General features: G+C 47.1%; 1 protein-coding gene across 1 annotated transcript in view; it reads right to left on the bottom strand.

The window, feature by feature from the left end:
* Nucleotides 1-9,019, bottom strand: part of SETD2 (SET domain containing 2, histone lysine methyltransferase) — a 51,504-nt gene that overhangs the window by 41,658 nt on the left and 827 nt on the right. The window lies entirely within an intron of this gene.

Here is a 9,019-nt window from a genome sequence, read left to right on the forward strand (position 1 = left end):
ATTCAGGAAGCGTCACGCGGTTTGGGTTTGAGGTTTTGTGGGGTCAACACTCAACAAAAACCTTGCATTTGGTGATTTAAGGGTCTTTCCCAACCTTGGTGATTCCAGGGAGATTTTCCAGATATCCTAAGTAGATGCAGCAGAGAATTACGACCACCAGGTGGAAGCTGAGGATTCTAAGGCAAAAATCACTCTCTTTATACACAAAAACCCATTTTTAATCAGCTGTATATTGGGAGAGAGGCAATTAGATTTCATATTTGTAATTAATAACAAGGATAATTAATGACAAGGAGAAAGGACAGAAAATCCCAGAAAAAATCCTGTAGGAAAAAGAGAGGAAACAGCTGATCCCATCCATGGAGGTGTCCAAGGCCAGGTTGGACAGGGCTGTCCCTGGGTGGGACAGGATGATCCCATTGCAACCCAAACCATTTGGGATTCTGAGATTCCATCAATGAAAATAAAAGGTTGACCTTCCTAAAAGCAGGGTTATGAATCCTATTTCCTTCCCAACCTCTCTTCCTTCTCCCCAAATTTAAAAAAAAAAAAACAACCAAAAACATAAAAATAGAATTCCAAAATTAGGGAAGGCGCTGCTGTTCCTTCAGGAATCTTGTGCCAAATTCCTCCCACGCTGGGATGAAGTTACATAAAATCCCCCTGCTCCAAGCTCAGGATCCATCCCAACACATCACCCAGGGCTTCTCCAGCACTTTTCCAGCTCCACAGGTTTGGAACAATTCCCTCAGCTGCACCTTGCTCCCTGCAGGCACCAAAAATACAACTGGGATGAGAGTGAACGCAGAATTCCTGCACTTTTGTGGCTCCTTCCTGGGAAAGTCAGGAGAAAAGAGTTGGTAAAACCCAAAATAAAACTGAACACCCTGAGAAGTGCCGAATAAATTTTAAAAATAACCTAAAGAACCACAAAATCAAGCAAAGAACAAAAAAATAACCCCACCACCAGGAAGCTTCACCACCTTTGCTCTGTTTCCAGCAGCTTGGTGCACTGATTTTGTTAAAAAACAAGAATTAAACACCAATTAAATTCCAGGAAAAGCTTTTCTAAGGCTACAGAACCACATTTATACCAAAATTCTTTACATGGGTCACATTTCTATAATTTTTTTTTAATATGGACCAATATTTCAACCAAAATTATTTATCTGAGGCCACATTTCCACCAAAATTCCTTACATGGAGTTTTCCTTACATATATTTTGACCTTACATACATTTTGACCAAAACTTTTTATATTTAAACTTTATCATCTTCTCTCCTGACAGAAACATCCCAATTTTGCCAGGGGAATGGTGATAAAAAGTAAAATTTTACTTTAATTCCAGGGTTCAGCAGCTCCAGCATTTATTTGTGCTTCAACAGGTTGAGCTGAAGATTTTTCTCTTTTTTAAGTGCAACCCACACAATAATTGAATTTTTATCCTGGTTTTCCTTATGCAAAAGGAGCCAAAAAAATGCCCTCAGGCTTCTAAAGTCTGAAAGACAAAACTTTAGGAGCCTCATCTCCCCTAAATCCTCAGGGTTTTTTTCTTTTCTTCCCTTTAAAAGAGGAATATCTGGAAGCTTGGGGCTTTTCTTATCTAAGTATCAGCAGCCTAAGAGCCCTGGGAGCTGAAAAGGCCCACTCCCAGCAGGAATTCAGCTCAGGAATTCACAGAGATCCATCTGAAAGCCACCACAATGTCCAAAGAAAGGGAAGCTCAGCTCAGGAAATTGGGATTTAACCTGTTTTGTTCAGGCTGGGTTAGCCAGAAATATCCTGGATGCAGCTGGAATTCCATGGATCATCACCCTCATCCACAGCAGAGCTAAGGAAACTGGAAGGCAACAAACCAAAGTGGGAATTTGGAATTCCAACAGGATCCTAAAGCTCAAAAGGAATTTTTTACCATTTTTCCTGGATGCTGATGGAGAGCTACAGCCGTGGGTTTCTGCTGGGAATGCAATTCCCTGGAAGTGGGGAGGAAATTCCCTCTCTGCTGCTCTCATTAACAGAATCCCAGAATTCCAGAATGGAAGGGTCCCTCCAGCTGATCCCATTCCCAGCCCTGCCAGGAGCTCCTTCCACTATCCCAGGCTGTTCCCAGCCCCTGGACACCTCCAGGGATGGAGCATCCACAGTTTCTCTGGGAAAACTGCTCCAGTGCTCACTCCCCCCACAGCCAGGAATTCCTTCCACATATCTATTCCAATTTTCCCCTCAATTTTCATCCTCCAGACTGAAGGATTTGCTGGAACACTTCCAGGACTGAAGTGCTTTTGCTCCTTTGTTTATGAATCCCTAAGGTGGGATAAAAACCAAGGACAGAAGTGCAGCTGTCCCTGTGTTTAATGGAATATTAATGGAATTTTGGGAGGAATTCCTGGGAAGGCTTTTGTGCAGAGCACTGGGCTTTTAATATCCCAAAGTGTCCCTGCTCCCAAAAGCACCACACTGCAAATGGAGAAGGGACAAGCAGGAAAAGAGCTGGGAAGGCACCAGGCAATCCTGCTCCTTCCCAAAAAAACACATGGAAAATGGCAAGGCAGAAGCACTCACATGAGGAGGGAAAATCCCTGGAAAAAATCTTATTTAACCAGGAGGTGGAATCCAAGCTGAGTTTCCTGGAAAATGAAGTCAATGTACCTCCTAAAACCCCCAAATCCAGCTGTCCTGCTTCCCAAAATCCCCATTTCCTGGTTTAGACATTCCCACTGAGGGTTTGGAGCTGGAAGTTTGGAGCAAGGGAAGTGACACTGTTTCTCCTGTGCTGGAATAGGAAAGAACAGGGAGGATTGGATATTCCAGGGAAAGAAGGAGACAAATATATTGAAAATAGGGATTTATCCTTTCATTTATAAAAATGAGGAGGGGCTGAGAGCCTTCATTTTTTAATTATTCCATAATTTATCTAGGATTTATTCCATAATGGAATTATGGAATCGTTCTAGAATTTTAGAGAAGTTAAGATGTGCTCCAGGAAAAAAAAACCCAGTAAAGACAAAAGTATAAAGTTTCTCTGCTCCTTCCCCCAAGTGCCTGAGAATTCCCAAACTCCCCCCAGATCCTGCTTTTCCCTTTCTGCTCAGGGCACACCTAAGGAAGAAATTCCACTTGAAATCCTGACAGGAATCAGGAAAAGCAAAGCTGCTCCCATGGAAGATGGGAAAGGGATTCACCTGGCACAGGCAGGGAGAGGAGGAGGATGGAAGGGTGAGGATGAGGATGGGGGTGGAAGTGGGATGGGACCCAAAATAGAGGCACAAATCCCCACTGGAATTCAAAGCACGGCTCTTGGAAAACTTTCCCCTCCTCCTCTGGGAGCAGGGAAGGAGAGTCCAGCAGCAGCAGCTTTGGGGAGTCAGCACCTTCCCATAAATCCCATAAATCCCATAAATCATAAATGGCCACGGGGTCACTCCCCCAGGTAATCCCTGCCCCAAATCCCTCCTGGGACACAAAGAGCCTTCCAAGGAAAAACCCCACAAAAAGGGAAAAGGGAGCTGGAACTGCATTTTCCCAACTTAAATCCCAAAATTTGGGCACATCCCTGAGTCCATGCAGGGTGCAGAGGGAAGGATGGGCTTGGATCCACACACAAATGCAGCTCAGCTCCTCCAGGGGGGGTTCCCATGGAGCTCTCCCTGTGGAATACCACGGGAGGGATGGACAGGCAGGAATTGCACCGAGAACCCCAAAATTCACATTAAAACCCAGCTGTACAAAGAACCCCAAAATCCACATTACATCCAAAATTCCATGGAAACTTTGGACACCAGTGTGGGACATTCCTGGGATCAGAGCAGCCAAGGACATCATTTCATTCCAGATTTTCCACCCTTATTAACAATTCCTAACTCAAATTAAAACTAAAGCCAAAGTTAGGCCAGATTTAAAGCTCAGACTCAGTTCCACCACGAAAACATTTCCCCTACAAGCACAAAGGCAGAACTGAAAATGCAGGAATTAGTGGGAATAGTAGGGGAAAAAAAACACCCTATTTTTACCATTTTGCTCAAATCCCAAAATTATCTGAGCCCAGATAAAGTTCCAATGTTTGAGTTGCTTTTTTTAAGTTGCTCTTTGTAAACTCCTAAATTTAAGCTAAAACAGGTTTGAGCAGGAAAATTATTTCAGGAGGAAAGTCCTGGAACCTGAAAACTTGAAGAATTTCAAAATTTTAAAATAAAAAATCAGAAAAATCCCAGTTTACTTACAATTGTTGCTACAAGTGTTGGTTTCACTCCCAAGGATTGGGATTCATTGCCAAGGATGAGGATTCATTCCCAGGGATTGGGATTCATTCCCAGCACCTGGACATGCAGAGGTGCTGAGGCTCCACCTGAGCTGAGCAAAGAATTTGGGATTTGTGCTAAAAATCAGGGAAGAAACTCGTGGAGCAGCAAAGCAAGCCCCTCCCTCAGAGGGGGAGGATTTAGGAATGGCCCCCAGCATCCAGCACTTGCTGCTTTCCCGGGAAATCCAGGGATTTCCAGCCCTCATCACCTCCCTGACCTATCAGGTATCCCCATTTTCCCTGAATGGGGCAGCAAATTCCAACCGGGATTTTATGGAGCCTGAATGACATCACCCCCAGGCACTGCACGGCACCTTTGTCTCCCAAAATGCCTGGAAAACAAGGAATTCTCTCTTTGGGACACAGATGGATGAGTGGCACCCATTCCCAACATCCCCAAAAACAGAAGCCATCCCGTCCCCTCCATGCCAAGATCCACGCTGAGGCAAAACCTGAAATTTCAGTGGCACCACCTCCTACTTCACACACCTGCAACACTAAATATTCCCAAAATTCACCAAATCAAAGCCCCAAATATCCCGTTCTGAGCCCAAACTCATCCCAAATTTAACTCCCAATCAGGAGGTGACCCTAAAATCCCATTCCAAAGGGGAGCAGCTGCAACCTGCAACCCAAAAAATATAAAACAGAACATTGCAAGGTCCTGGCTGAGCTCAGAGTCACTCCTTTGACAGAAATAAATAGAAATAAATAAAAATAAATAGAAATAAATAGCAATTCTCCAAGGATTTATTTCTTACCTAATTATAGCTGAAGGCTAATGTCCTGGGATTTTGCCCAGCAGGAGCAGGGACACCTTGGGAATTGCTCTCAATTCCACAGGAGAGAATAAATCCCTTTCATGCTCCTTTACACCAGAAATTTGCCATAAAATTCCAAACTGGGAATGGGTTGTGCAGGAGAACACCAAGCACCAGGCTCTGGAGATTTTCCCTGGTGGATTTCCAGCTGCAAAAAGCTGGAAATTATAATTATTTCCTGCTACCTGGGAATGACACACTTTGGATTCCCAGCTGGAAAACTTCCACTGGTGCATTTCAAACAGGAAGGGGAAAATGGAATTATAAAGATGCTGGGGAAGCTGTAAAATCTTGCAGCAATCCAGAGGGAATCCACTGGAAATGAAATTCCACAAGGAGCTCCAGCTCCTTCCTGATCCAGCCTCTTCCTCACATCAATATTTTGGGATCAAATTTTGACTCCTGGCTCATATTCTCCTGAATTTTAGGTCCAGCTCCACATCATTCCCAGGGACTGTAGCCTCTGGGATGGATCCCAAAAAGCTGAAGCTCACAGGAGAGGTACAGCTGCAGGGATGGAGCATTTTTAGGGAAATTTACCTCCAAAAAAATGGGAAAAGCCAGGACAAAAATCAAGGGAAAAAAAAAATAACCTGTTCTACCAACACTCCACCAACCACAGCCACACTTGGACATCCTCAAGACTTTTCCTCGAGGAGTTCTAAAATTCTGGAAGGAAAAATGCCCATTAAAAACAGGTGTTGATAAATCCTCTCTTCCCTTCTAAATATCCAAACTAATTATATTTAAAATTCCATCAGCAGATCTGGGAACAGGCTGCCCCAAGAAGCTCCAGCTGCCCCATTCCTGGAAATGTCCCAGGTCAGGATCCCAAATTCCCCATTCAGGCTCCCAAAGCCAAACATATAAAGTGAATTTTCCTTAAATAATCAAACTTTCCAGACACATTAAAGCTGGAAAACCCACGGATATGCTCAAGAAACAGAGTCAAGTTTCCTCCTCTCCCCATCCCACAGACCTTGGGACCATCATTAATCTCCTTAATAAAGGGGAGGAGCATTCCAAGGGAAATGCAGGTGGAAAACTCAGCTTTTCCCTCCCCTCAGCATCTCCCAGGTGGACTGGAATGTGCTCCAGGACCCAAATGTGGGTGTTTAACCACACCACTTTTGCCAGGAGCTTGTGCTGAGGGAACCAACCTTATGGATGGTTTTCCTTAAGGAAAGGCAGAAAATAGTATCCAGATTCCCAGAAAAAAACCATCCCAAAGTGACACCAACATGGAATAGGCCTGGGAAATTCTACAGCTCCAATGAACATCAAAAAAAAAAAATCCCTGAGAACAGCCACAACTAAAAACCTGGAGTTCCAAACTGTCTGAATCCATACGGAGTCACATTAACAAAACCAACGGAATATTCCATAGTCTGATCCTAAATCCCAACCCTCCAAACCACCCGCAAGCCCCACCAGATCACCAGGATGGCTGGAAAAGCTTCTTCCCCCAAAAGGGAGCTGAAATCCTGTTGGGGAGGTCTCCAGAAGCAGATGGATAAATGGAGTTTCCATGATGACAGAAGGGTGTGAGGAACAGAAATCCCTGGAGTCTCAATTCTGTCCCATCACGGAGGTGTCACTGGTCCAAGGGGTTCCTGCACCCTCAGGATGAGGACAATCTTGGAATCTTCTTCCAGGAAACAACAGCACCAAGAGTTGAAGTGGCTGCTGCTCACAGCAGGATACAAACATCCATCCATGTCCATCAGGAACAGATTGTCCAGAGCAGCTGTGGCTGCCCCTGGATCCCTGGAAGTGCCCAAGGCCAGGCTGGATGGGGCTTGGAGCAGCCTGGGACAGTGGGAGGTGTCCCTGCCATGGCACCGGATCAACTTTGAGGTCCCTTCCAACCCAAACCAGTCTGGGATTCTCAGCAGGTCCTGGCCGGCGTGGGCAGCTCCTGGAGAAGCTCCATGTGGAACGTGGTGGCAGCTCTGGGAATTGGCTTGTTCCAAATTTGAGCATCCAAAGAGTCAAGGAGAGCTGGTTCTGCTGGACACTGAAGTTCCCAGGAATGCAAGCTCTGGTTGATAAGTGGACGCGGAGAGTGACCCATGAGGTAAAAAGGAGCCAGAGTTCCTTTCCTACAGGACGTGCCATCCTTCAGCTCCTGGCTCAGCATCCACCTTCTCCGACCAGCCTGGAGCTCCAGCTCAGCAGCATCCCTGGAAGTGTCCAAGGCCAGGCTTGGAGCACCCTGGGACAGTGGAAGGTGTCCCTGCCACGGCAGAGATGGAATGAGATGATCCTTAGGGCCCCTTCCCACCCAAACCATCCAGTGAATAATTCAGTGATCAGAGCCTGAGGATTCACAGGGCTCTCATCAAACCTCTCCAAGCAGCACAATCCCAACGTTCCGAGCTACAAAAGCAACTCATCCCAAAAAACCCAACCCTGCACGTCCCTCCTCATCCCACCCTGCGGTGGGTACGGAACGGGGCAAGCCACAAACATCCCACAGCCAGCACGGCTCCGTTTGAGTTCCACTCTTCCCAAACACCCAACAGGTCCTCAGACATTCCCAACAACCTTCAGCCAATTACCCCTAACGATCCTTTTCTCCAGGTAAAAGCTCTGTGCTGGGAAAAGCACATCCAAATTAAGAAACACGACTCGGACGCGGAGGGAACGCCGGGATTCGAGGTGGGGATGGGGAAACAGCAACCCTCAAAACACCAGGACACCTCCCAGAAACTTCCTGAGTCCCAACACGCAACACCCACTCCAAGGAAACCCCAAAATCAGGCCAATTAATCCATAATTCCATTAAAAAGTTGTTAGAAGAGCTACTGCAGCTTCCTTCAACGGCCCAGGTTGGCGCCACTGGACATTTTTAAACAACAAACAGTGACACGAGACAACCTGGACACTTTTGGACACCAAATTCCAAGTGCCAGATCAATCCCGGGCACAAGGGTCCCTCCACAGGCTCCAAACGACAAAGGTAAAACACCTGAATTACCCTGAAAGTTTTGGGATGAACAAGAGTCCTTTGGACCCAGAGGCTCTCCCAGGAAGGGATCATCCCACCAGGGTTAAGCTGAAGCAAACCAGGATTTACTCCCATCCCGGGAGCCACGTCTGGCAAAGCACAACCTGGACTCCAAAGGAAATCCTTCATTCCTCACTAATTTTAGAAGGCTCAGCCACCAGCACCGTTTCAGCTGCAACAAGGGGAAGCTGTTCCTCAGCTGCTCCAGGTGGGCACGGGCAGAACTCGCTCAAAAAAGGTTTGCTCTGTTGTCCCTGCTCAAAAAAATCCACCATTTTTAGCTTTGCCTCCAATCCGGCCGTCGTTTGGGGGGTGCTCCGTGCCAGATGTCTGCTCCTTCCACCCCAGAGCTGGCAAAGTTTACGGAGCCCCTGAATCCTTCGCCAAGGAAGTCTAAAAATGTAAAAATAGTGTTGAGAACCAGCGGGAAACGGGTGTGGGGGGAGAAAGCCAGCAGGGACGGAGTGACTTCTCAGGAGAGGCGATAAAGCCGGAGGCCCTGGCGGGATCAAGGGGGTGGGTTGGTGCAATTCCCCATCCAAAGGAGAACCAGAGTTCCCGGCCATTAGGCTGCTCCCCCTTCCCTGGCTCCTTCCTCCTGGCAGAAAATGGGGTCAGGGCAAGGGCCGCCCGGGGGGAGAGAATTCCAGGGGTAAAAGGAAGACGAGGCTCGGTAACTAGGAAAAAGAGCATTAATAACAATAATAATAATAAAGAAGGTACAGAAAAATGGCCCCGCGGCGAGGCCGGGACACGTCCGCACGCTCCGCCCGGCTCCCCCCGCGCAGCCCGGGCAGGGACGGGACAGGGAAAGGGACACGGGCAGGGGCAGGGGGGACACAGCCCCCGAGCCGACCCGCCACCCCCGGCACGGCCGCTCCCGCCGC

The sequence above is a fragment of the Pyrgilauda ruficollis genome, unplaced genomic scaffold (genome assembly GCF_017590135.1).
Source record: "Pyrgilauda ruficollis isolate IOZ18807 unplaced genomic scaffold, ASM1759013v1 scaffold173, whole genome shotgun sequence".
NCBI lineage: Eukaryota > Metazoa > Chordata > Aves > Passeriformes > Passeridae > Pyrgilauda > Pyrgilauda ruficollis.